At 39.9% G+C, this 27,657-nt stretch overlaps 1 long non-coding RNA gene across 1 annotated transcript in view; it reads right to left on the bottom strand.

The window, feature by feature from the left end:
* Positions 1-12,847: 12,847 nt before the first annotated feature.
* Positions 12,848-27,657, bottom strand: part of LOC106999181 (uncharacterized) — a 65,501-nt gene continuing 50,691 nt past the window's right edge. The window contains exon 3 of the long non-coding RNA XR_003731239.2: positions 12,848-12,973. This is a non-coding gene — a long non-coding RNA (uncharacterized LOC106999181). The remainder of the gene's footprint in view (positions 12,974-27,657) is intronic.

The raw sequence follows: 27,657 nt of genomic DNA on the forward strand, positions 1-27,657 counted from the left end.
CTGAAAAAGGAATGTACTGTGTCATCTTACTATCCTTGGTACTGCTAATTGGATCAGGGCTGTGGACATTGGACCTTGGTCAGGGATCTGTGATAGTCTTGTGGGCAAGCTCTGCCCAACAAAGACCCCTCAATATTGCATAGTAAATGCCCCAAATAATCAGATACTCTTTTTTTTTTTTTTTTTTTTTTTGAGACGGAGTCTCACTCTGTCACCCAGGCTGGAGTGCAGTGGCCGGATCTCAGCTCACTGCAAGCTCCGCCTCCCGGGTTCACGCCATTCTCCTGCCTCAGCCTCCCGAGTAGCTGGGACTACAGGCGCCTGCCACCTCGCCCGGCTAAGTTTTTGTATTTTTAGTAGAGACGGGGTTTCACTGTGTTAGCCAGGATGGTCTCGATCTCCTGACCTCGTGATCCGCCCGTCTCGGCCTCCCAAAGTGCTGGGATTACAGGCTTGAGCCACCTCGCCCGGCCCAGATACTCTTTTTGAGGACATTTCAACTTGAGACATAAGGGAAATAGTTTGGCAGTAGTAGGAATAGTGGAAGCAGAGTTAAAGAATATCCAAGTCTCTTTAAAAGCAGAGTACCTGAAGAGGGACTGAGAAGTTAATATTACTTTGATGATGACAATGCAACAAAATGTTTTATACTTTAAGAGATTCTAGTTCTGAAACTATGTGTCAGTCGTCATAATCCATTTTATCTCTCAATAAGCCATCATTAGTTAAGGTAATTGAAAACTTAAAAGATTGTGACTTACAAAGACATTTAACTTGTTTCTGAGTTTTCAGTCTTGCATATGAATAACTTCATGTACATAGTTTTAATCTTCTGTTGAATTAGTTCTATAGCGTAAACTCCTAGAATTGGTCTTAACTGTTTCAGGAAAAACATTGTGGTTTTTGCCACCTATGTTGCCATATTACTTTCCGAAAGGATTGTAACAATGTATCAGCAGGATTTGAGTATGGATTTCACTGTAATCTCATGTGTTGATTTTTTCCCTAATTTTAAGAATATATGATTATGCCCTTAAAGCTTTCTTAGTTTACATGTTTTCGATTCATATCAAATATTATTGAGGCCAGGTGTGGTGGTTCACGTCTGTAATCCCAGCACTTTGGGAGGCCAAGGCGGGCTGATCATTTGAGGCCAGGAGTTTGAGATCAGCCTGGCCAACATGGTGAAACCCTGTCTCTACTAAAAAAAAAAAAAGTTAGCCAGGTGTGGTGGCACATGCCTGTAATTCTAGCTACTCAGGAGACTGGGTAGGAGAATGACTTGAACTCGGGCGGTGGAGGTTGCAGTGAGCCAAAATTGTGCCATTGCACTGCAGCCTGGGTGACAGAGTGAGACCCTGTCTCAATAAATAAATAAATAAATAAATAAAAACACAAATATTGTTGAGAAAATTTTGATGAACTTTATGCAGATCTAAAAGTCCTCATGCCCTATGGACCAGCAGATGCAACTTCAGAGCTGTAAATTGATGACGTTAGAGTTAGCAATGTGTAAATCTTAGATTGAATTTCTAGTGTTTGTGAACTTGAAAACAAAGGCCTGATTAAACGTAGACCACAATATGAGATTGACAGGCTTCTGCTTGGACTAGACGTGACCTCATCAGTGCTTCAACAAAAGACCATTATTCATTGCATTAATTTCAACGTGAGGATTAGCTTTTATTCCAAATGATCTCAGAAAGTTTTGATCTTTAGACCAATTTTCTACTTGAACCCAATCTATAAATGCCAAGCTAATGCTTCTATGATATAGCTGTCACTTTTGATAGGATGTCTTTAGATTTCATTGTGTCCTAAAGTTACCTGTTCTGAATAAAGAAAAATTTTTCCAATTTTGTTTTGATGGCTCTAATTGCTAAGAACTTCCCAATATGGAAAGACAAACAGACAGAAGGCCACAATTAACATTTGTTATTGGATCTACTCTCTGGTTTCTTAAGGTCATCTATACCAAAGTAACAAAAACAAAAACAAAAACAAAAGGTAATGTGAAAGGATCTAGTCCAGATGGCTAACCCACTCTACACACAGAATGTTGGACTAAAAGTAATAATAATAATTTAAGAAATATGTACCCAAGCTCAAAATCAAGAAAAAAAAATTCTCCAGAAATACATAGATATAAAAGGGAGAAGGAGTTGAAGCTTTGCTGCCCATAGGAGGAACCAAATTGATCTGTGTCTTTGGAATAGGGCAAATCTAGGGCTGGGAGCTGAGGCTGCTGCCCTGTGCCTGGTGCCTGTAGGGAGCTGCAAAATTACTACACTGTCTAAGAATGGGGACCAGGAAAACCCAAAGGCCAAGAGTTGCTGCAAATGTGAGCCAACTCTACATAGACGAAAACAGGATGACCTGCAAGCAATAGAGGCCTTAGCAAACCACCTCTGAGTGGGGGTTATCCTAAATACCATCTGTCCAAAACCAAGACACAAACATAAAGATTTGTAAAACCCACAGGGCTCAGGCATAAGTAACAGTGAAACCATCCCATAGGGAGGCTTCTATTATCCAGGTATTCATGGAACACCATAGAAGTTATAACTCTAGCTGAAGAGAAACTCTCAGGCAAAAAATATAAAATACATAAAGAGCACATTTGTGTTCGAGCTGGATTTAAAAAACTAAGTTAACGTCTGGATATTTTTAATGAAATGGGAGAACAATGGAAAAGGAAAAAAATATCCTAAAACTAACAGAAGGTTAACCAGAAAGGAAAGACAATTGGATTTCTCATTAGCAAAAATAAATGCCAGAAAACAGTAGAATAATATCTTCAATGTGCTGATGTTTCATTATGAGTGTGAGAATGTATAATTACATTTTTAATAGCTTTCAAAATAAAAGTCTATGTCGTGATTATCACTGAAGAGTAAAGGTAAAATACCTTTGCAGATATACAAATACAGACAGTTTATTATCCATAGATACTTGAAAGAACTACCAACTAATGTACTTCAACAAGAAGGAAAATAAATCTAGATGGAGGAGTGGACACAGAGAAGAATTGAGCTTGGGAACAATCACAGCTGAATTTTGTAAAGTATGTACAATTTTGCCTTGGGAAATACATTTCTATTCTATGTCAAATATAATGTTGAAAGACAAATTCTTGCCTTTGCAAATATTTCCATTAGACACTGAAGTTATAACTGTCATAAAAGATACCAAAAACATTTGGTTTTCTTAATGTAATGCCCAGACTTGTACCACAAGTATTACAAACTTTTAAAAATGAAAATTATACATTCACACAGTCATAATGAAGCCTGTAGTTAGAGGCTGAGTAAAAAGAAAGGTCAGCTTTTAATTTGGAATTAACTGTTTTAAATTCTGGTAAGTGTTAATACTTAAAGTGAGTTGGAATTCCCAGGATTAATCAGGAATAAATGACTTCAATCTCTAAACATCCTACACTTGGTCTGAGGTGAGTTGGTCTCTTTACCTTTGACTTTTTATAACCTTTCAACTTCTTTCTTGAATTAAAGGGTTTGAAGAAGACTACAATACTTATTACTGCAAACCTATATTTCTGTGGTTGTAATGGGCATATTAGCAGTTCTGAGGTTGACCTCAACTTTTAAATACCTTATCATTTGATATCTCATTTTGAACATATTATTTTCTACTTGCTTCTGTCATTGGTATTTTTCTTTTGTATGAGGTCAGGTGAATTACTTCAAGGTGAAAACTGTTGCTCACATAAATTTTAGCCATTTCATGCTAAGCACAGAGCATTTTACTCAAGTAATTTAGAAAATTTTAAACGATGACATCTCTCAAGATGTTGATGAATAGCCGGGCGCGGTGGCTCAAGCCTGTAATCCCAGCACTTTGGGAGGCTGAGACGGGCGGATCACAAGGTCAGGAGATCGAGACCATCCTGGCTAACACGGTGAAACCCCGTCTCTACTAAAAAATACAAAAAGCTAGCCGGGCGAGGTGGCGGGCGCCTGTAGTCCCAGCTACTCGGGAGGCTGAGGCAGGAGAATGGCGTGAACCCGGGAGGCGGAGCTTGCAGTGAGCTGAGATCCGGCCACTGCACTCCAGCCCGGGTGACAGAGCGAGACTCCGTCTCAAAAAAAAAAAAAAAAAAAAAAAAAAAAGATGTCGATGAAGAAGTACTAATGTTAGACATGATACCTATCTGTGTAGAATGTATAGTTTGTTGGGAAAATGAGACACACAAAACTGGATGGGGCCAGTTTATGGGCGTCTCCACTGACAGATTTGAGCAGTTTGGATTTGATAGGGAATGGATACTGGATGACTTTCCAGAGTAAGCAAGTGATATTCCAAAAAGCATGTTTCAGAATAGTATAAGTATAAATCTAAACATTCTCTTATGATCTTTGCAATGACTGCCAGCTCTTTATTATCTACATCAAGGTTATTTACTTATTGTGAAAACTAATCTCAGTGAATATTTAGACTTGAAACTGGAGTCAGCCTGTCACTCAGCATGCCTGTGGCCTGTCTTCCTTACCATCTGTTAATGTGCTCTTTGGAATGCAAATTTTAACATTTGCCTAACCAAAACATAATTAGAAAGATAACATTGCTGTCAAAAATAATAAAATCCAGCATAAATGATTTTTCCCTATCGTCATCTTTTTTGGCTAAAATCTGCATTTTTTGACCTTATAAACCACTTTCTTCTATAGCACAACATCCTGTTTTTCTCTTTTTTAATTATAAAAATAATACAAGGACAATTTTGTGATCTAACTGTGGGACGAACTTATTAAACAAGATGCACAAAATACAACCCACTAGGCAAAAATCAGGGCTGTGTATGGGTGCATATGTTATTCACTGCCCAACTTCAGGGGGCCATTTACATAGATACTGTTGTTGTCTAATGTGGTGTCATGGTGAGAAATGGATACATTTGATGAGACACCATATACAAACTTAAGATGGAGGACAGAGCCAGAGAAGATATTGTCAATGTCTAAAACTAACTAAGGATATCTAGAATAGCATCTCCAATAGAAATATAATTTGTGGCTTGCACAAATACAAGCCAGCCATGTATGTTATTTTGAATTTTCTAGTAGCCACAATATAAAAAGCAAAAATAGGCCGGGTGCGGTGGCTCAAGCCTGTAATCCCAGCATTTTGGGAGGCCGAGACGGGTGGATCACGAGATCAGGAGATCGAGACCATCCTGGCTAACACGGTGAAACCCCGTCTCTACTATAAAATACAAAAAGCTAGCCGGGCAAGGTGGCGGGCACCTATAGTCCCAGCTACTCGGGAGGCTGAGGCAGAAGAATGGTGTAAACCCGGGAGGTGGAGCTTGCAGTGAGCTGAATCCGGCCACAGAACTCCAGCCTGGGTGACAGAGCGAGACTCTGTCTCAAAAAAAAAAAAAAAAAAAAAAGCAAAAAAAAATAGGTAAAATTTATTCTAAAAATACATTTTATTTAACATATCTAAAATACTATAATTTCAATTTATTATAAAGATTATTGAGATATTTTGCATTCTTTGTTTTGTACTGAGTTTTTAAAATCTGGTGTGTATGTTATACTAACATTATATCTCAATTTGGACTAGCCATATTTCAAGTACTTGAGCGCTCTTGGCTTAATGGTTAATGGCTAGGGGCTACTGTATTGGACTGCACAGCTCTAGGACATAAATGATACTAGCGCAAATCAGTAAATAAAAGGAAACAACAGAAAAATGGAGAAAGAACGCAATCAAGCAGTATATTGAAAGAGAAACCTGAGGGCTTCAGGGGTATTCCATCTCACTAGGAAGAAAAAACTTTAAACAACTAGGCACAACTTTATATTCATCAAATTGGCAAAAACAAGATATTACCGAGTGTTGGTGAAAATGTTAGAATTGAGAAGAACTCTCATGATCTGCTGGTGGAAATGTAAACTGCTGCATCATTTCTAAGCAGCAACTTGGTTTTCTTGTTCTTACAGCAACATGATGTATTGAGTGAAAAAATAACAAAATGAGGTCTGCAACATAATGCCACAAATTTAAATACGTATTTAAATTTAAATACAAACTCCAAAAACACTCCACATATTTTACAGGGATATATGTGTATGCATATATATATATCCCTTAAAAATGTGTGTGTGTGTGTATATATATATGTATATTTAAGGGCATATAATTAGAGTGGGTATCCAGGGTAGAGGGAGAAAATGGGATAAGAATAAAAATGGAAAAAATAATACTGCTTATGGTTAAAAGTTTATAGTACAAAAGTTCTCATTTTAAGTTCCCAAAACTTCCATTACTAACTGCTTTTTTTGGGGGACACTCTTTTCTTCTTACAATTTGGATGGAAGTTTTCAACCATTTCTGCATATCATTTTATATATTCTGTAAGACAGTGAGGTCTGACTTTTATTGCAATCTTTATGCCAAATCCTCCTAAGTCTATATCTCCAAACAAGTCCTCATGGACTATTTAGTTCTAGTTCCTACTGAGCATTTTCCCCATCAGCTAAACACCGTAAGCATAATTTTCACCTCCGTCCTAGTTGATGCTCTCTTTCTCAGCTGTCTTATTTCTACAACCATCATTCCTTCAGTCTTTAAGTAGAGCATTTATAGTAATTTTTGACTCTTTCCTTTTCCTTAACTTTTAGGCAGTTATTAAGGCTTACTGTTTTCACTTTGAACATCATTGCTATCCTATTACCACTGCCACATTATATACCTGGAAAACTCATTATCTGCCTTTAGATTTCCATTCCTTCAGTCCATTTGCAAATTGCCAGATCTCCATATAGCACTATTTTCAACACATTGCCTCCTTGCTCAAAACCTCTAACAGTGCCAGTAGTGAACTTTTGTTGTCTATTGGCTATTCTGTATTTATTTCTCTTTCACACTTCAATTCCCTTTTGGGGATTATCTCTTCTATTGGATTTTAAAAAACCAACTATTAATCTAGTACTTCTCTTTTTCAGCTAAGGGAAGGACATATAACTCAAACTAGAGCTTTGGAATGTTCATCCCTCTAATTTGAATCCTTAGCAATGTAATAAAGAGATTAAACATGGTTGGGTATTCATTTATGCTCGCATGGAGCCTTGGCCTGCTTCAAGACCACTTTTCTAGTTCCTACTTTTTAGCCTTAGAGTCCACTTTGCTTTCTAATGTTTCCAGGCCTGGTTCTCTAGTCTTTGCATTTGTTCTGGGAGCTACTTGTATTTTTCCAGTAAATTCCTCTCTTGAATTTGCCAGAATTTGTTTCAGATGCATGCAAGCAGAGCCTGACTGATCCTTTCTCCACTGTACAAAATATAAACTTCTTTACTGGTCCCAGATCTTCCATAATCTGGCCCCAGCCTTGTTTTCCTTTAATCACCAAAACCACAGCCAGCTCAGTCACTTTGTGACTGGAAAATGCCACGTTAGTCTTGCTTCTGGAATGACCTACTCTCTTTCATGCATCTATACTATTTACTGATTCTTCAAGGTCCTGCTCAGGATCTGTTTTCATTATGAAAACAAATTTTATACCTATGTTAATTTCCACTATCTTTGAAATCTGTTAACATTTAGTGTCTGTTATTAATTTTTCAGTCAGAATCCACTAGTTTTTTTATTTGTAGGAACATTTGATGGGCCAATCTCCAATCCCCTCCCCCAATAATGACCTATTCCATTGTCAGAGAACTATAGTTAAAAGTTCTTTCTTGCACGAAACTGAAATTTCTCATCCTACCACCCATTAGGTCCATCACTGGTTTCAGCTTGGCATTTCAGTAAATTAATAATATCTTGGACATAGATCCTGTGCTTTAGCTAGTGGTTATTCCTTTCATCTTTGTGTCATCTGAGAAATTGGTAAGGTTGCCTTCAATGTCTGTGTCTAGGTTATGATAAAAATATGAAAGAAGGCCGGGCGTGGTGGCTCACGCCTGTAATGCCAACACTTTGGGAGGCTGAGGCCGGTGGATCACGAGGTCAGGAGATCGAGACCATCCTGGCCAACATGGTGAAACCCTGTCTCTACTAAAAATACAAAAAATTAGCTGAGCATGGTGGCACACGCCTTTAATCCCAGCTACTCGGGAGACTCAGGCAGGAGAATTGCTTGAACCCAGGAGGCGGAGGTTGCAATGAGCCGAGATCATGCCACTGCACTCCATTCTGGGCAATAGAGAGCGACTCCGTCTCAAAAAAAAAAAAAAAAAAACAATTAAAGAGAAGTGGGTCAAAGACAGGCCCTTATTGTATTGGATACATATATCTAGATATAGTCATTGAATATGATTTTATAAACAGCTATGAATCCTTTAATAATTTGCATTGTGGGTATTTTCCAAAATTATGTTGTGGGACACTTTGTGAAAGAACAGCTTTGCTGAAATCAACATATACTAAGTCTGTGATATTCCCCTGAGCTACTGATCTAGTTACCCTAACAAAAAATAATAGGTTAGTTTGTCATGGTTCGTTCTTAGTGAGTCTGTGTCATCTGCTGATGACCACCATGTGCCTTTCTAAATGTTCACAAACCAAATATTTAATAATAATTCATTCTAGACTTTTCCTGGTGATAACCCTGAACCCTTGTAGCTCGCAATTCCCGATTTTTAAAAATCAGAACCCTCAACCATTTTCAGCCTTCTGTCACCTCTAATCTCTGTGAATTCTCGAAGGTTGTTGATAATGGATTGTGAGAGCTGGATGCTTCCCTTATAGCATGCTTTGTCTGGGTCCAGGCACTGGAACAACTTTAGGGCAATTACACTCTGTGACTGTTCATTTATTTATTATCTACTTATTTATTTTTCGACACAGGGTCTCCCTTTGTGGTCCAGCCTGGAGTGTAGTGGTGTGATCACAGTTTACTGCAGCCTCCATCTCCTGGGGTCAACAGATCCTCCTGCCTCAGCTTCCCAAGTAGCTGGGACTACAGGTGTACATCACCATAACTGACCAATTTTAGATTTTTTCATAGAGACAGGGTCTCACTATTTTGCCCAGAATGCTCTTAAACTTCTGGGTTCAAGCGATCTTCCTGCCTCAACCTCCCAAAATGTTGGGATTATGGGTGTGAGCCACTGTACCTGGACCACTCTCTGACTCTTTACTAATCCTAGGCTGTAATACTCTCACCATCTGTTTTCCCTCAATTTACATTTTAGTATATATTTTTAAATTATGAAAATGATATGTGCTCATTATAAAACGATTTCAATATTACAGAAATTTACAAAGTAAAAATAAAAAGTCCCTTCTTTAATCAATCCTAATGCCCAGTGGGAACAGACGGGAAAGTATCCTTCTAGACATTTTCCATGCATTACCAAACATTTTTATGTAATTTTAAGATGAGATTATACCCTGTGTACTGTGCTGCTTTCACCTAACAATCTATCATTAACATCATTTTATATGGGTCATATAGCGCTATCTCTCTTTTTTTTTTTTGAGACAGAGTCTCACTCTGTTGCCCAGGCTGGAGTGCAATGGCGTGATCTCAACTCACTGCAACCTCCGCCTCCGGGGTTCAAGCGATTCTCCTGCCTCGGCTTCTCAAATAGCTGGGATTATAGGCACCTGCCTGTATTTTTAGTAGAGATGGGGTTTCACCATGCTGGCCAGGCTGGCTTGAACTCCTGACCTCAGGCAATCTGCCCATCTTGGCCTCCCAAAGTGCTGGGATTACAAACGTGAGCCACCGCGCCCGGCCACTATCTCATTTTTTAAATGGGCACATGGCATTCTTTTGTAAGCACTGCAAAAATACATTATTGTACATGTATCTGTCTTCCTTCATCTGTTTTTCTATGATAGCACATACTTTCCAGTGAGAATAAAGGGGAAACTGCAGGTGCATAGGGGACTACCTAGATAAAATAAGGAGAAGAATGATTCTGCTCTATCCCAGAGGCTCTTAAGTCCATAGTCATGTTGTTATCTTGACATGGCAATTTATGGCTTATGATTGCTTTCACATTTCATTTGATCTTTATTCAAACCTATGAAGTGGCTGGACCAGACAGTAAAATCATTGCTATTTTGCAGTCTCAGAGGTATTGAGTGTCCGGCCTCATGCCTCACAGCTAGTTAGGGACAGTATGTGGTTAGAATCCATATCTTCTATCTTCCAGTCCACTGCTATTGCACAATGGACAGCTGCTCCCTGCACCCGCATGTGAGAGAAGAATTGGGTGAACTGAAAAAAAAAAGCTGTGTAGTGATTCACAGGGAACTTGGGAAAATGGTCATCAAGAATGTGCTATGTCAGCCAGTTGGTGTCATGCTGAGCAGTGTTTTTTTTTTTTTAATGTATGTCGAGAAACAAAGAGAATGAATGTCTATCCGTGTGTTTCTAGGTATATCAGCAATTTCTGCTTTCACAGTAGAGACAGTCATAATATGCATATGCACTTGTATCCTTAAAAGTAAGGCAGAGCATTATTCTAAGTGAAGTAACTCAGGAATGGAAAACCAAATATCGTATGTTCTCATTTATAAGTGGGACCTAAGCTATGAGGACGCAAAAACATACAGAGTGATATAATGGACTTTGGGGACTCAGCTGGGAGGAGGCTGGGAAGGGGATGAGGGATAAAAGATGACATATTGGGTACAGAGGACACCGCTCAAGTGACAGGCGCACACAGGTGCACACAAATCTCAGAATTCACCACTAAAGTACTCATCCATGTAACCAAAAACCACCTGTACCCCAGACACTATTGAAATAAAATTTTAAAATAAACATTTCCAAGGGAAATAAGCAATTCAGTGTCAAACACTGAAACACTGAAACACTGAAAAAAAATCTGTTGAAACAACAAATATAGTTGAAAACTATATTTTATCCTGAAATTGGAGTAATGAAACCTAAATAAAAATAACTATGTTTAAAGAAAAAAAAAAAAGTAAGGCGGAGGTTCTTAACCCTGTTTGCATATTAGAATCACCTGGAGAGCTTTTAAAAATAACCAGTCTGTGCAGTGGCTCACACCTGTAATCCCAGCACTTTGGGAGGCTGAGGCGGGCGGATCACGAGGTCAAGAGATCGAGACCATCCTGGTCAACACAGTGAAACCCTGTCTCTACTAAAAATACGAAAATTAGCTGGGCTTGTTGGCACACACCTGTAGTCTCAGCTACTCGGGAGGCTGAGGCAGGAGAATCTCTTGAACCTGGGAGGTGGAGGTTGCAGTGAGCCGAGATGGCGCCACTGCACTCCAGCCTGGCTACAGAACGAGACTCCGTCGCAAAAAAAAAAAAAAAAAAATTAACAGAGCTTTCAAAGTGAAGTACAAAATCTGTACAGTAAACTTTCTCTCACCTACAGGGTTAGCAGTAACCAAATTTACCCTGGACAAGAATGTGTCAAATAATCTAAAACTTCTCAGTCATATTTTAGAGCCAAGTATGTAATAAATAGATATTTGTTGAGTGAAAGAATGAATAAATGAATGACCAAACAGAGACTATTTAAGAATCTATTTACTTACAGTCATTTATTCCAGTTCATCAGGGTATTTCTTTGAGAGCCTGCCCCATATCAGTAGTAGTAGCTTCTTATGTCTGCCAAAACAAATAATCACAAACTGGGTGGCTTACAACAATATAAATTTATTTTCTCGCCATTTTGGAGGCCAGAAATCCAAAATCAAGGTATTGGTGGAGTTGGCTCCTGTAAGGAAGAATCTGTTCCATGCATTTCTCCTATCTTCTTCTTCTTCTTTTTTTTTTGGGGGGATAGAGTTTGGCTTTGTCACCCAGGCTGGAGTACAGTGGGGTGATCTCGGCTCATTGCAACCTCTGCCTCCTAGGTTGAAGGGACTGTCCAGCCTCAGCTCCAGAGTAGCTGGGATTACAGGTGCCTGCCACCACACCAGGCTAATTTTTGTATTTTAGTAGAGACAGGGTTTCACCATGTTGGCTAGGCTGGTCTTGAACTCCTGACCTCAGGTGATCAGCCCACCGTGGCTTCCCAAAGTGCTGAGATTACAGGCGTGAGTCACTGCGCCCGGCGCATTTCTCCTGTCTTCTGACATTCCTTGGCTTGTGGATGCATAACTCCAATCTCTGCTTTCATCTTCACATGGCTTTTCCCCTATGTCTCTCTTGTGTCTCAAATCTCCCTCTCTTTTCTCTTATAAGGACACAGACCATCCTAAATAAAGGATGATCTCATCCCGAGGTTTTCAATTACATCTGCGAAGGCCTTATTTTATTTCTTTCCTTTCTTTCTTTCCCTTCCCTTCCTTCCTTCCTTCCTCTTCCTTCCTTCCTTCCCCTTCCTTCCTTCCTTCCTTCCTTCCTTCCTTCCTTCCTTCCTTCCTTCCTTCCTTCCTTCCTTCCTTCCTTCCTTCCTCCCTCCCTCCCTCCCTCTCTTTCTCTCTTTCTTTCTTTCTTCTGACAGAGTTTCACTCTTGTTGCCCAGGCTGGAGTGCAACCTGTGCCTCCCAGGTTCAAGTGATTCTCCTGTCTCAGCCTTCCTGAGTAGCTGGGATTACAAGGCATGCGCTACCATGCCCGGCTAATTTTGTATTTTTAGTAGAGATGGGGTTTCTCCATGTTGGTCAGGCTGGTCTCACACTCCCAAGCAGATGATCTGCCTGCCTCGGCCTCCCAGAGTGCTGGGATTATAGGCGTGAGTCACCGCGCTCGGCCGCAAAGGCCTTATTTTCAACAAGGTGATATTCATAGGTACCAGGAGTTAGGACTTGGACACATCTTTTTGGCAGCCACCATTCAACCTACTACACCAGTAAAAGTCGCTCATACTGTGGTCCACACTTGTGTCCTACAAGTGAATGATTTTTTTTTTTTCCACAGCTGCTTTCCAGCAGACAGTAGGATTCTACTTGGCTAGTGCAAGTATGGCTTTAACTTTCCATTAATGTCACCAGGAATCATGAGGAACACACCCATCTCAGCAGCCAACACGAATGAGGTCATGTTAGGTGTCTGGACCTTGCACGATAACAATCTAAGGAAAATCACAAATAGAAAATAATCTTTTCCTAATATTTTGAGATGTACAGTCATCAAATAAACTGAGATGTGAAAAATGACAGTCTCTTTAAAAACACAGAAAAACAAGTCACATTAGAGGATTCCTTCCTCATTAGCTCAACAGTTTTCTCTGAATTAAAGTTTTTTAGAGTATTCAAATTTCTCAAAAGCCTGTATTACAAAAATGAAATGAAAAAGTTATTGTTCTTCAGCAGATATGTGTAACTATAACTTCTAAATTAGAATGAACCCAACAAAATACATTTTTTTCACATACGGTGTCTTTTGGAATGCATGAAGGGCTTGTTTCTTCTCAGTGAATTCTGATTCAAAATGCCTGGCTGGCTTGCAGCTTATCACGCTGAGGATTTGAGCACCAGCTGCTCACCCTATTCATTCAGGTCTGAATAGAGGGGTCTTACTATCCAATACGATTCTTTTATGAACAACAATCATTGCTTCTTACCTATTTCTTTTTCCTTCTGGATTAAATTCTGTATTTCTAAAGAATATTTAAATAAAAAATTTTATCAAACATACACAAAAATACAGGGACTCTCAAAAAGTCATCACCAAGATTCTAGAATTATCAATATTTTTTCATACTTATATATTCTTTCATGCTGAAATATTTTATTTTATTTTATTTTTGTGACAGAGTCTTGCTGTGTTGCTCAGGTTGGAGTGCAGTGGCAGGATCTTGGCTTACTGCAACCTCCATTTGCTGGGTTCAAGAGATTCTCCTGCCTCAGCCTCCTAAGTAGCTGGGACTACAGGCACGTGCCACCATGCCTGGCTGATTTTTGTATTTTTTAGTAGAGATGGGGTTTCACCACATTGGCCAGGCTGGTCTCGAACTCCTGACCTCAGGTGATCCGCCTGCCTCGGCCTCCCAAAGCTAGGATTACAGTTATAAGCCACTGTGCCCAGCCTGCTGAAATATATTAAAGAAACTCCTAGACATTATACCATTTAATTCCTACATCCTTTAGTATGCATCTCTAAAAATTATAGATATTTTCTTACCATAAGTAATGCTGGTATCATATCCAATGATAATTCTTCAGTATTATTTAATATCCAGACTATATTCAAATTTCCCTGATTGTCTCAAAAATGTTTTCTTGTGTTTTTTGGTTTAAATAAGGATCAAAATAAGATCCACATATTAAATTAGACTGCTAAGTCTTTTCAATCTCCTATAATCTAGTAGAGAATTTTTCACAGTGGCACTGCTGACATTTGGGACTAGATAATTGTTGTGGGAAAGTTGTCAAAAAATTTGGACAATTTTTTGACAATGTCCCCTGAGTATAAAATCACCCTTGGTTGAAATCACTGATCTAGTATAGTCCCCCTACTTCATATATATATATATATATATATATATATATATATATATATATATGACATTAACAGGCAGGGGGTGATGGCTCACGCCTGCAATCCCAGCACTTTGGGAGCTGAGGTGGTGGATCACTTGAGGTTGGGAGTTTGAGACCAGCCTGGTCAACAGGGTGAAACCCCATCCCTACTAAAAATACAAAAATTAACCGGGCCTGATGGCTTGTACCTATAGTCCCAGCTATTCGGGAGGCCGAGGCAGGAGAATCGCTTGAACCCAGGAGGCGGAGTTTGCAGTGACCGAGACTGTGCCACTGCACTCTAGCCTGGGCTACAGAGTGAGACGCCCGTCTCAAAAAAAAAAAAAAAAAAAAAAAGAAAGAAAAAGAAACAACAAAAAAAAGACGTTAACTTATAGAAGACATTAGATGAGTTTAGAGGAGTTGTCTTGTAGAATGTTCTACATTCTGAATTTCTCTGCTCCCTCATAGTATCATCCAACATATCCCTCTAAGACCTATTCCCAGTAAGTGGAAACTAGGTTAACTGAGTCTCAGAATATTGATAGTTTCAATATTTTTGACAAAAATAGTTCCCAGTTGGTGCCATATATTGTACTTTATATTGTATTGTCTCAGGAGGTCTAGAATGTCTGTGTCATTATAAGAGATGATAAGATTGATCAGAAGATTCAGGTGGTAATGGTCTGATTCTTTTATTGTAAAGTTTCAATCTTTATTTTAGTAGTTTTAGCCATTGATGAGCTTTGCCTGTTGTATCAACTGTTTCATTATGTTGTAAAATAGAAAATTTCCAATTTATTGTTCCTTTAATTTATTACCTGGAGTTCTTTTATAAAGAACTTTCCCTCATTAAGTATTTGGTTACTCTGAAGTATACTTCACTCAGGAAAGGCAGGATTCTCAATGATTTTTAATTGCCAATTTTTCAAAGTAAATATTGTACCCTAGGTTTTTATAGTGTCGAATGTTTGCATGGGTGTGTATTTGCTTTTTCTTGTTTACTTTTATGTTTTGATTCTGTAACATTGTGAACTCATGGATTTTTATATATTCAGTATGTTTAAATCAAATGTAGTCAATATCCTTTTTGTGGTTGTTGTTTTGAGACAAGGTCTCACTCTGTTGCCCAGGCTGCAGTACAGTGGCATGACCATGGCTCACTATAGCCTCCGTTTCCTGGGCTGAAGTGATCCTTCCACCTAAGCCTCCCGAGTAGCAGGGACTACAGGCATGTGCCACCACACCTGGCTAACTTTTGTGTTGTTTTGTAGAGATGGAGTTTCACCATGTTGCCTAGGCCAGTTTCGAACTTCTGGGCTCAAGCGATCAGCCTGCCTCAGCCTCCCAAAGTGCTGGGATTATAGATGTGAGCCACTGTGCCCAGGCCCAATATTCCTTTTGATGTTCATTTTTTCCCTATATTTGGCCAATGGAAGCTTCTCTATGTTTTTACTTTATTTTTCCCAAATAAGAAAGTTTAGTCATTTTTTAAATGAGTAACTGAGACAGTAAACTGCCTGCTTTAAATGTCTGAAGTCTTTATTTTGGCCATATTATTGAGAGAGAGAGACAGAGAGATAGATTTTATAACCTTACCATTGCTTTTCTGCAGTACTTCAAAGATATTAATCCATGGCTGGGCACGATGGCTTACGCTTATAATCCCAGCACTTTGGGAGGCTAAGGCAGGCGTATCACCAGAAGTCAGGAGTTTGAGATCAGCCTAGCCAACATGGTGAACCCGGTCTCTACCGAAAGTACAAAAATTAGCCAGATGTGGTGGCGGGCACCTGTAATCCCAATTGCTTGGGAGACTGAGGCAGGAGAATCGCTTGAACCTGGGAAGTGGAGGTTGCAGTGAGCCGAGATTGTGCCATTGCACTCCAGCCTAGGCAACAAGAGCGAGACTCTGTCTCAAAAAAAAAAAAAAAGAAAAAAAAAAGAAAAGAAAAAGATATTAATCCCTACCTTCTGAAATCTACTGTTCTGATGAGATGAACTCTACCTGATCATAGCTCACTGCTGCATCAAACTCCTGGGCTCAAGCAATCCCCTCGAGTAGCTGGGATCATAGGCACATGCCACCACACCCTCTAATTAAAAATTTTTTTTTTTGTAGAGACAGGGTCTTGATTGGTCTTCAACTCCCGGGCTCAAGTGATCCTCCCAAAGTGACCTCCCAAAGTGCTGGGATTACAGGTGTGAATTACCATGCTCAGGCTCTCGGGTAGTTTTTAAAAAAGTTAATTAACTCCATTGTTTTTAGAACAGTTTTGGGTTCACAGCAGAAAGTACAGACAGTTCCCATACATTCCCCCCAACCCCCATACCTGTATAACCTCACCCACTATGAACATCCCACACCACAGGGGTACATTTGTTACAATCAATGAACCTGCGTTGACACATCATTTTCACCCTAAGTCCTTAGTTTACATTAGGATTCATTCTCGGTGATGTACCTTCCATGGGTTTTGATGAATGTATAATGACAGGTATCCACAATTGTAGTACCATACAGAAGAGTTTCACTACCCTAAAAATCTTTTGTGTTCTGCCTATTATCCTTCCGTCCCCCTAACCCCTGATCTTTTTACTGTCTCCAAAGTTTTACCTTTTTCAGAATGCCACATAGTTGGAATTATACAGTATATATCCTTTTCAGACCTGCTTTTTTTTCTTAGTATTAAGTTAGTGCAAAAGTAATTGTGGTTTGGGACCGTAAATTTTGAATCATTATATCTTGGCTCAAACACATCTTTATTAATCAAAATGGGAACTACTACAATCAATACATTTTTGCCAACGAAAAATAATTTTGTTTATTCCTGCAGTGTAAAACCCATGCTTTGGGATTCAACGAACTCTTGGAAAGCATTTTCTGCATCCTGCTGGTTGTGGAAGCATTTTCCCTGCAAACAGTTGTCCAGATGCTTAAAGAAGTGGTAGTCGGTTGGTGAGAAGTCAGGTGAATATGGAAGATTAGGCAAAACTTTGTAGCCCAATTTGTTCAACTTTTGAAGCATTGGTTGTGCAATGTGTGGGGGACATTGTCATGGAGAAGAATTGGGTCCTTTCTGTTGTCCAGTGCCAGCTGCAAGCATTGCAGTTTTTGGTGAATCTCATCGATTTGCTGAGCATACTTCTCAGATGTAATGATTTTGCCGGGAATTTGAAAGCTGCAGTGGATCAGACCAGCAGCAGACCACCAAACAGTGACCATGACCTTTTTACGGTGCAAGTTTGGCTTGGGAGGTGCTTTGGGACTTCTTCTCAGTCCAGCCACTGAGCTGGTCGTCACAGTTTGTTGTATAAAATCCACTTTTCAATGCATGTCACAATCCGATCGAGAAATGGTTCGTTGTTGCATAGGATAAGAGAAGATGACACTTTAAAATGATTTTTTAAAAATTTTCACTCAGGTCATGAGGCACCCACTTATCAAGCTTTTTCACCTTTCCAATTTGCATCAAATGCCAAACAACCATAGAATGGTTGATGTTGAGTTCTTCAGCAACTTCTCGTGTTGGTGTCAGAGGATCAGCTTTGATGATTGCTCTCCACTGGTAGCTGTCAACTTCCAACAGCCAGCGACGACGCTCCTCATGTTCAAGGTTCTCCTTTGCAAAACTTCTTGAATCACCACTGCACTGTGTGTTCGTTAGCAGTTCCTGGGCCAAATGCATTGTTGATGTTGAGAGTTTTCTTCCCTGCTAAATGACCCCTTTCGAAATCAAAAAAGAAAATCTCTTGAATTTGTTTTTTGGCTAACATCATTTCCATAGTTTAAAATAAACATAAAATAAAGAGCACGTAATAAGTCATTAGCAAAATCAAAAACAAAAACATAAAGCAAGATATACCCATTAAAATGATGTATAACATAACCACATTTATTTAAGAATGTATTCCAATATCGAAGGGCAAATTCCAACAATGCAAAAACCACAATTACTTTTGCACTCACCTAATAATATGTATTGAAGTTTCCTCCATGTCTTTTAGTGGCTTGATAGCTCACTTCTTAAAGTGCTGAAAAATTCATTGTTTGGATTTACAACAATTTATCCATTACCTACTGAAGGACAGCTTGGTTGCTTCCAAGTTTTGGCAATTATGAATAAAGCTGTTACAAACATTCACATACAAGTTTTTGTGTGAAGGTAAGCTTGCACTTCCTTTGGGTAAATACCATGGAGCATGATTGCTGAATTGTGCAGTTAAGAGTACATTTAGTTTTGTTAAGAAACTGCTAAATTCTCTTCCAAAGTGGCTATACCATTTTGCATTCCAACCAGCAATGAATGAGAGTTCCTGTTGCTCCACATCCAGCGTTTGGTATTGTGTTTTGGCAATTTTAATAGGCTATAATGGTATATATTTGTTGTTTTAATTCATAATTTCCTAAGGATATATAATGTTGAACACCTTTTCATATGCTTCCTTGCCATCTGTGTATCTTCTTTGGTGAGGAATCTGTTTAAATCTTTTACTCATTTTTAAGTTGGGTTGTTTTCTTATTGTTGAGCTTTAAAAGTTCTTTATATATGTATCTTTTGCAAATATTTTCTCCTGGTTTGTGGCTTCTTGTTTTCTTGACACTGTTTTTCACACAGCAGAAATTTTTAAAATTTTAATCAAGTCGAGATTATCAATTGTTTCTTTTTAATTTAATTTAATTTATTTATTTAGAGACGGAGTCTCGCTGTGTCACCCAGGCTGGAGTGCAGTGGCACGAGCTCAGCTCACTGCAACCTCTGCCTCCCAAGTTCAAGCAATTCTTGTCCCTCAGCCTCCCGAGTAGCTGGGATTACAGGCGCGTGCCACCATGTCCTGCTAATTGTATTTTTAGTAGAGACAGGGTTTCACCATGTTGCTCAGGGTGGTCTCTAACTCCTGCCTGAGCTCAGGCAATCCATCTGTCTCAGCCTCCCAAAGTGCTAGGATTACAGGCGTGAGCCACCACACCTGGCCTCAATTGTTTCTTACATTGATCATGACTTTGGCATTATATCTAGAAGGTAATCACCAGTCCCAAGTTCATCTAGAATTTCTCCTCTGTTCTCTTCTATGAGTTTTATAGTTTTGCATTTTACATGTGGGCCTATGATCCATTTTGAGTTAGTTTTTGAGAAGGATGTAAGATCTTTCTCTAGATTCTTTTTTTTTTTTTTTTTTTTTCTGTATGGACGTCCAGTTGTTCTAGCACCATTTGTTGAAAGGACTATTTTTGCACCACGGTATTGCCTTTGCTCCTTTGTCAAAGATCAGTTGACTGTATTTATGTGGGTCTTTCTCTGGGCTCTCTTCTGTTCCATTCATTTAGTTGTCTATTCTTTTGCCAGTACCACATCGTTTTGATTACTGCTGCTTTATAGGAAGTCCTTTTTTTTTTTTTTTTTGAGTTGGAGTCTTACTCTGTTGCCCAGCATGGAGTGCAGTGGCATGATCTCGGCTCACTGCAATCTCTGCCTCTTGGGTTCACGTGATTCTCCTGCCTCAGCCTCTCAAGTAATTGGGATTACAGGTGTGTGCCACCATGCCCAGCTAATTTTTGTATTTTTAGTAGAGATGGGGTTTCACTATGTTGGGCAGGGTGGTCTCAAACTCCTGACCTCAGATGATCTGCCCCCTTGGCCTCCCAAAGTGCTGGATTACAGGCATGAGCCACCGTGCCCGGCCTGAAGTCTTGAATTCAGGTAGTATTAGTCCTCTGAATTTGCTATCCTTCAATACTATGTTGTCTGTACTGGGTCTTTTGCCTCTCTTTTTTAGAAAAAGTTTATTGATATATATCAATAAATTGATTGAAAAATAACTTGCCAGGATTTTGACTGGGATTGCATTTAATCTACAGACCAAGTTAGGAAGAAGTGACTTCTTGATAATATTAAGTCTTCCTAGCTATAAACATGGAATATCCCACTATTTATTTTGTTCTTTGATATCTTTCATTAGTTATATAGATTTCTTCATATAGATCTTATACAAAGTTTTCTTTCTTTCTTTTTTTTTTTGAGATGGAGTATCACTCTGTCACCAGGCTGGAGTGCAGTGGTGCAGTCTCGGCTCACTGCAACCTCCGCCTCCTGGGTTCAAGTGATTCTCCTGCCTCAGCCTCCCAAGTAGCTGGGATTACAAGCACGCGCCACCACGCCCAGCTAACTTGTGTATTTTTAGTAGAGACGGGGTTTCACCATGTTGTTCAGGCTCGTTTTGAACTCCTGACCTTGTGATCCACCAGCCTTGGCCTCCCAAAGTGCTGGGATTACAGGCGTGAGCCACCACAACCACCGATCTTGTACATAGTTTTTAGATTTATACCCACCTTAGTTTTGGCTGCTATAACAAAGTACCACAGACTGGATGGCTTAAATGAGATAAATTTATTTCTCACAGTTCTGGGGCCTGGGAATTCCAATATCAAAATGCCAGCAAATCCATTGTCTGATGAGGGCACTCTTCCTGGTTTATAGATGGCTGTTTTGCTGTTGCATTCTCACATGGTGGGAAGACAGAGAGAGAGTAAGATCAAGCCTTCATGTCTTTTCTTATAAGGGCATTAATGCCATTCATGAGGGTGCCACCCTCATGACCTAATTACCTCCCAAAGGTCCCTACCTCTTAATACAATCACACTGGAGGTTAGAATTTCAACATATGAATTTGTCGGGACACAACAATTCAGTCTATAGCATTCTGCCACTGGACCCCCAAAACTCCTGTCCATCTCATATGCAAAATACATTCATTCCAAATCAACAGCCTCAAAAGTCTTAACTCATTGCAGTCTGAACTCTAAAGTTCAAAGTCCAAAGTCTCATCTAAATGAGACATGAATAAGAATAGACGTAAGATTCAGCATGAGGCAAAATTCCTCTCCAGCTGTGAACCTGTGAAACCAAATTAGTTGTGTGTTTCCAAAATAAAACTGTGGGAAAGGGATAGGATAAATATTCGCATCCCAAAAAGGAGAAATAGGAAAGAAGAAAGGGATGATGGAGTCCCAAGAAAGTCCCAAACCTATCAAGGCAAAATTCGTAAGATGTTAAGGCTTGATGAGCTACTTTGGCTCAATGCTCTGCCTTCTGGAACCCACTGGGGTAGCAGTCCCGCCTGTGTGGCTGTCTCTGGTGGAGGTCACACACCCATGGCTCTGCCAGGCTGGAGTTGTACCTCAGTGGCTCTGCTGAATAGTGCTGTGCCTCTGCTGCTTCAGGTGGCCCTGCGCCCATGGCTCCATTGGGCATTGGTCCTTCTCTTTGAAACTGAGGCGGAGGCAGCCCTGTTCCCCAAGTTAGGCATTCTTGTCCTATGGTGGGAGTGGTGGCCTGATGATCTTCGAATCATTTTTGGGTTCTTTCTTCTCTTGTTTTGAGGAATAGTGCATGTTCACAGCTCTATTATCCAGTCCTGCAGGATCTAAGAAGGCTGACAGTTTCCCTCTGCTTAGTCCCAGCTGGCACTGTTTCTGCTGCTATAATCTTGTCTTTATTCCCAGCTTCTGTTGAGATAGATGGCTGATTTGGTTCATAGTTCACACCCATGCTAATCTTTTTTATCAAATTGGTGGTCTGATATGCCCTTTGTGTTCTCTTTGAACACACCTTCTTATTTTTAAAATAATATGAACAGGCTTAGAATTTTCCAAATCTTTATGTTCTAATTCCTTTTTGCTTAACAATTCCATTTTCAATTTATTTCTTCCTCTTGCACTTTACTATAAGCAGTAAGGAGGGACCATGCTGCTCCTTTAACACTTTGCTTAGAAATTTCCTCAGCTAAGGCTGGGAGTGGTGGCTCGCTGTAAAGCACTGTAATCCTGGCACTTTGGGAGGCCGAGGCGGGCAGATTGCCTGAGCTCAGGAGTTGGAGACCAGCCTGGGCAACATGGTGAAACCCTGTCTCTACAAAAAATACAAAAATTAGCCAGGCAGCGTGGCGGGCACCTGTAATTCCGGCTACTCGGGAGGCTGAGGGAGGAGAGTCACTTGAATCCGGGAGGTGGAGGCTGCAGTGAGCCGAGATCGCACCACTGCACTCCAGCCTGGGCAGCAGAGAGAGACTCCATTTCAAAAAAAAAAAAAAAAAGGAAAAAAAAAGCAATCTCAGCTAATGTCCAATTTCCTTCTTTTCTTTTCTTTCTTGAGACGGAGTCTCGCTCTGTTGCCCAGGCTGGAGTGCGGTGGCACAATCTTGACTCACTGCAACCTCCGCTTCCCGGGTTCAAGCAATTCTCCCACCTCAGCCTCCCAAGTAGCTGGGATTACAGGTGCCTGCCAGCACACCCAGCAAATTTTTCTATTTTTAGTAGAGATGTGGTTTCATCATGTTGGCCAGGTCGGTCTCAAACTCCTGACCTCAGGCAATCCGCCCACCTCAGCCTCCCAAAGTGCTGGGATTACAGTCATGAACCACCGTGCCTGGCCTAAATGTCCAATTTCATTGCTCATTCATTATACCTTTTACCAAACACTAGAACATGAACAGTATTCAGCCAAATTCTTTGCTACTTTATGATGAGGATAGCCTCCAGGAAGAAATAAAAACGCTGAACAGACTAATAACAAGCAGCAAGATAGAATCAGGAAAAAAAAAAAAAAAAAGCCAACATAAAAAGTCCCAGGACCAGATGGATTCACAGCTGAATTCTATCAGACATTCACAGAAGAACTGATGCCAATCCTACTAAAACTATTCCAAAACATAGAGAAAGGGAATCTTTCCTCCCTAAATCATTCTATGAAGCCAGTATCACCCTAATATCCAAAAAGAATATAACAAAAAAAGAAAGCTGCAGGCCAGTATCCCTGATGAACATGATGCAAAAATCCTCAACAAAATGCTAGCTAACTGAATCCAACAGCATATCAAAAAGATAACATATCATGATCAAGTTGGTTACATACCAGGGATGCAGGGGTGGTTTAACATACACAAGTCAGTAATTGTGACACCCCATATAAGCAGAATTAAAAACAAAAATCAGGCCGGGTATGGTGGCTCACGCCTGTAATCCCAGCACTTTGGGAGGCTGAGGTGGGCGGATCACCTAAGGTCAGGAGTTTGAGACCACCCTGGCCAACATGGGGAAACCCCATCTCTACTAAAAATACAATAATTAGCTGGTTGTGGTAGCGGGTGCCTGTAATCCCAGCTACTTGGGAGGCTAAGGCAGGAGAATTGCTTGAACTCGGGAGGCAGAGGTTGCAGTGAGCTGAGATCACGTCACTGCACTCCAGCCTGGGTGAGACAGTGAGACTCTGTCCCACAAAAATCAATCAATCAATCAATCATACGATCATCTCAATAGATGCAGAAAAAGCATCCTTTTTTAATAAAAACCCTCAACAAAATTGGCATAGAAGGGACATACCTCAAAGTAATGAAAACCATCTATGACAAACCCACAGCCAACATCACCATACTGAATGGGGAAACACTGAAAGCATTATTATATATAACTGAGAACTGGAACAAGGCAAGGATGACCACTTTCACTACTTCTATTCAACATAGTATTGGAAGTCCTAGCCAGAGCAATCAGACAAGATAAATAAAAAGCATCCACATTGGAAAAGAGGAAGTTAAACTGTTGCTGTTTGCCAATGATATGATTGTATACCTAGAAAACTCTCAAGATGCATCCAAAAAGTTCCTAAATCTGATAAATAAATTCAGTAAAGTGTCAGGATACAAAATCAATGTACATAAAATAGTAGAACTGCTACACACCAACAACAACCAAGCTGAGAATTAAATCAAGAACTCAATCCCTTTTATAATAGTTGCACAAAGAAAATTTGTAAACAAAGTACTTAGGCCTGACCAACATGATGAAACCCTGCCTCTACTAAAAATACAAAAAAAAAAAAAACATTAGCTGGGCATGGTGGCAGTTGCCTGTAATCCCAGCTACTCAGGAGGCTGAGACAGGAGAATCACTTGAACCTGGGAGGTGGAAGTTGCAGTGAGTCAAGATGGCACCACTGCACTCCAGCCTGGGCGACAGAGTGAGACTCTATCAAAAAAAACAAAAACAACAACAACAACCACACACACACAAAACAAACAAGCAAACAAAAAATCTTAGGAATATACTTAACCAAAGTGGTAAAAGATCTCTACAAGGAAAACTACAAAACCCTGCTGAAAGAACTCATAGGGCTGGGTGTGGTGGTTCATGCCCATAATCCCAGCACTTTGGGAGGCCGAGGCAAGTGGATCACGAGGTCAGGAGTTCGAGATCAGCCTGGCCAACATGGTGAAACCTTGTCTCTACTAAAAATACAAAAATTAGCTGGGCATGGTGTTGGGTGCCTGTAATCCCAGCTACCTGGGAGGCTGAGGCAGGACAATTGCTTGAACCTGGGAGGTGGAGGTTGCAGTGAGCTGAGATTGTGCCACTGCACTCCAGCCTGGGGAAAAAAAAAAAAAAAAAAAAAGATCTGAAAGAACTGATAGATAACACAAACAAATGGAAACACATCCCATGCACATGGATGGGTAGAATCAATATTGTGAAAATGACCATAAGCAATCTACAGATTCACTGCCAAAAGCAATCTACAGATTCAATGCAATTCCCATCAAAACACCATCATCGTTCTTCACAGAACTAGTAAAAACAATCCTAAAATTTATATGGAACCAAAAAAGAGTCTGCATAGCCAAAACAGTACAAAGCAAAAAGAACAAATCTGGAGGCATCACATGACCTGACTTCAAACTATATTATAAGGCTATAGTTACCAAAACAGCATGGTACTGGTATAAAAGTAGGCATGTAGGCCTGGCATGGTGGCTCAAGCCTGTAATCCCAGCACTTTGGGAGGCCGAGACGGGTGGATCACGAGGTCAGGAGATCGAGACCATCCTGGCTAACACGGTGAAACCCCCTCTCTACTAAAAAATACAAAAAACTAGCCAGGCGAGGTGGTGGGCGCCTGTAGTCCCAGCTACTCGGGAGGCTGAGGCAGGAGAATGGCGTGAACCCGGGAGGCGGAGCTTGCAGTGAGCTGAGATCCGGCCACTGCACTCCAGCCTGGGCGACAGAGCGAGACTCCGTCTCAAAAAAAAAAAAAAAAAAAAAGGTAGGCATGTAGACTAACAGAATGGAATAGAGAACCCAGAAATAAAACCAAATACTTATAGCCCACTGATCTTCAACAAAGCATACAAAAACATAAAGTGGGAAAAGGACACCCTATTCAATAAATGGTGCTGGAATAACTGGCAAGCCACATGTAGAAGAATGAAACTGGATCCTCATCTCTTACCTTATTCAAAAATCAACTCAAGATGGACCAAAGACTTAAATCTAAGATCTGAAATCATAAAAATCCTAGAAGATAACATTGGAAAAACTCTTCTAGACATTGGCTTAGGCAAAGAATTCATGACTAGGAACCCACAAGCAAATGCAGCAAAAACAAAAATAAACAAATGGGACCTAATGAAACTAAGAAGCTTCTGCCAGCAAAAGAAATAATCAGCAGAATAAACAAACAACCACAAGAGTAGAAGAAAATATTTGTAAACTATGCATCTGACAAAAGACTGATATCCAGAATCTGCAAGGAACACAAACAAAACAGCAAGAAAAAAACAAATAATCCCATCAAAAAGTGGGCAAAGGACATGAATAGACAATTCTCAAAAGAAGATATATACAAATGACCAACAAACATGAAAAAATGCTCAACATCACTAGTTATTAGGGAAATGCAAATTAAACCACAATGAAACACCACCTTACTCCTGCAAGAATGGCCAGAATTTAAAAATAATTTTTAAAAATGTGTTGGTGTGGTTGTGGTAAAAAGGGAACACTCCTACATGGCTGATGGGAATGTAAGCTAGCACAACCACGATGGAAAACGGTATGGAAAATCCTTAAAGAACTAAAAGTAAAACTACCATTCAATCCAGTAATCCCAATACTGGGTATCTACCCAAAGGAAAAGAAGTCATTATATGAAAAAAGATGCATGTACTCACATATTTATAGCAGCACAATTAACAATTGCAAAAATATGGAACCAACCTAAATGCCCATCAACCAACAAGTGAATAAAGAAAATGTGGTACATATACACTATGGAATACTACTTAGCCATAAAATGGAATGAAATAATGGCCTTTGCAGCAACTTGGATGGAGCTGGAGGCCATTATTCTCAGTGAAGTAATTCAGAAAAGGAAAACCAAGTATCGTATGTTCTTGCTTATAAGTGGGAGCTAAGCTATGAGGATACAAAGGCATAAGAATGATAGAATGGACTTTGGGGACTTGGAGGGATGGGTGGAGGGGGGTAAGGGATAAAAGACTACATCTTGGGTACAGTGTACACTGCTTGGGTGATGGGTGCACTAAAATCTCAGAAATCACCATTAAATAACTTATCCATGTTACAAAAGAACACCTGTTCTCCCAAAACCATTGAAATAAAATTTTAAAAAGATAGCCTCTTCTCCATTGTCCAGTAACATGTTCCTCATTTCCATCTGAGATCTCATCAGAGTGGTCTCACTATCCATATATTTACCAACTTTCTGTATGTAGTTACTTCTATATTTTCTAAGAAGATGGAAGCTTTCTCTCCAGAAATCTTTTCTTTCTGAGCCTTTACCAGAATCATCTTTAAAAATTTCTTTATGGCATCACTGGCTTTATCTAGCATGCACCTCAAAACTCTTCCAACTTCTACCCATTACCTAGTTCCAAAGATGCTTCCACATTTTAAGGCATTTGTTACAGCAGCACCTCACTTCTTGGTACCAATTTCTGTATTAGTCAGAACATATATAAGTAGATATTTATTAGAAAGTATTAGCTCATGTGATTATAGAAGCTGAGAAGTCCCAGGATTTGCCATCTAAAGCTGGAGACCCAAGAAAACTGATGGTGTAGTTCAAAGGCCTGAGAGCTGGATAGCTGATGGCGTAGATTCCAGTTTGAATCTGTAGGCCTGAGAACCAGGAGCAGTGTGAGCAGAAGATTGATGTCCCAGTCCAAGCAGTCAGGCAAAGAACAAATTCAATTTTCCTTCACCTTTTTGTTCTATTCAGTCCCTCAACAGATTGGGTGATGCCCACCCACATGGGGAAAGGCCATCTTTATTCAGGTCACCAATTTGAATGTTAATTTCTCCAGAAACACCTTCACAGACACACCTAGAAATAATGTCTAGGAGTTCAAGAGTTCAAGACCAGCCTGGCCAACATGGTGAAACTCTGTCTGTACTAAAAACACAAAAATTAGCTGGGCGTGGTGGCAGGCACCTGCAATC

Source organism: Macaca mulatta, chromosome 7, assembly GCF_049350105.2.
Source record: "Macaca mulatta isolate MMU2019108-1 chromosome 7, T2T-MMU8v2.0, whole genome shotgun sequence".
Classification (NCBI taxonomy): domain Eukaryota; kingdom Metazoa; phylum Chordata; class Mammalia; order Primates; family Cercopithecidae; genus Macaca; species Macaca mulatta.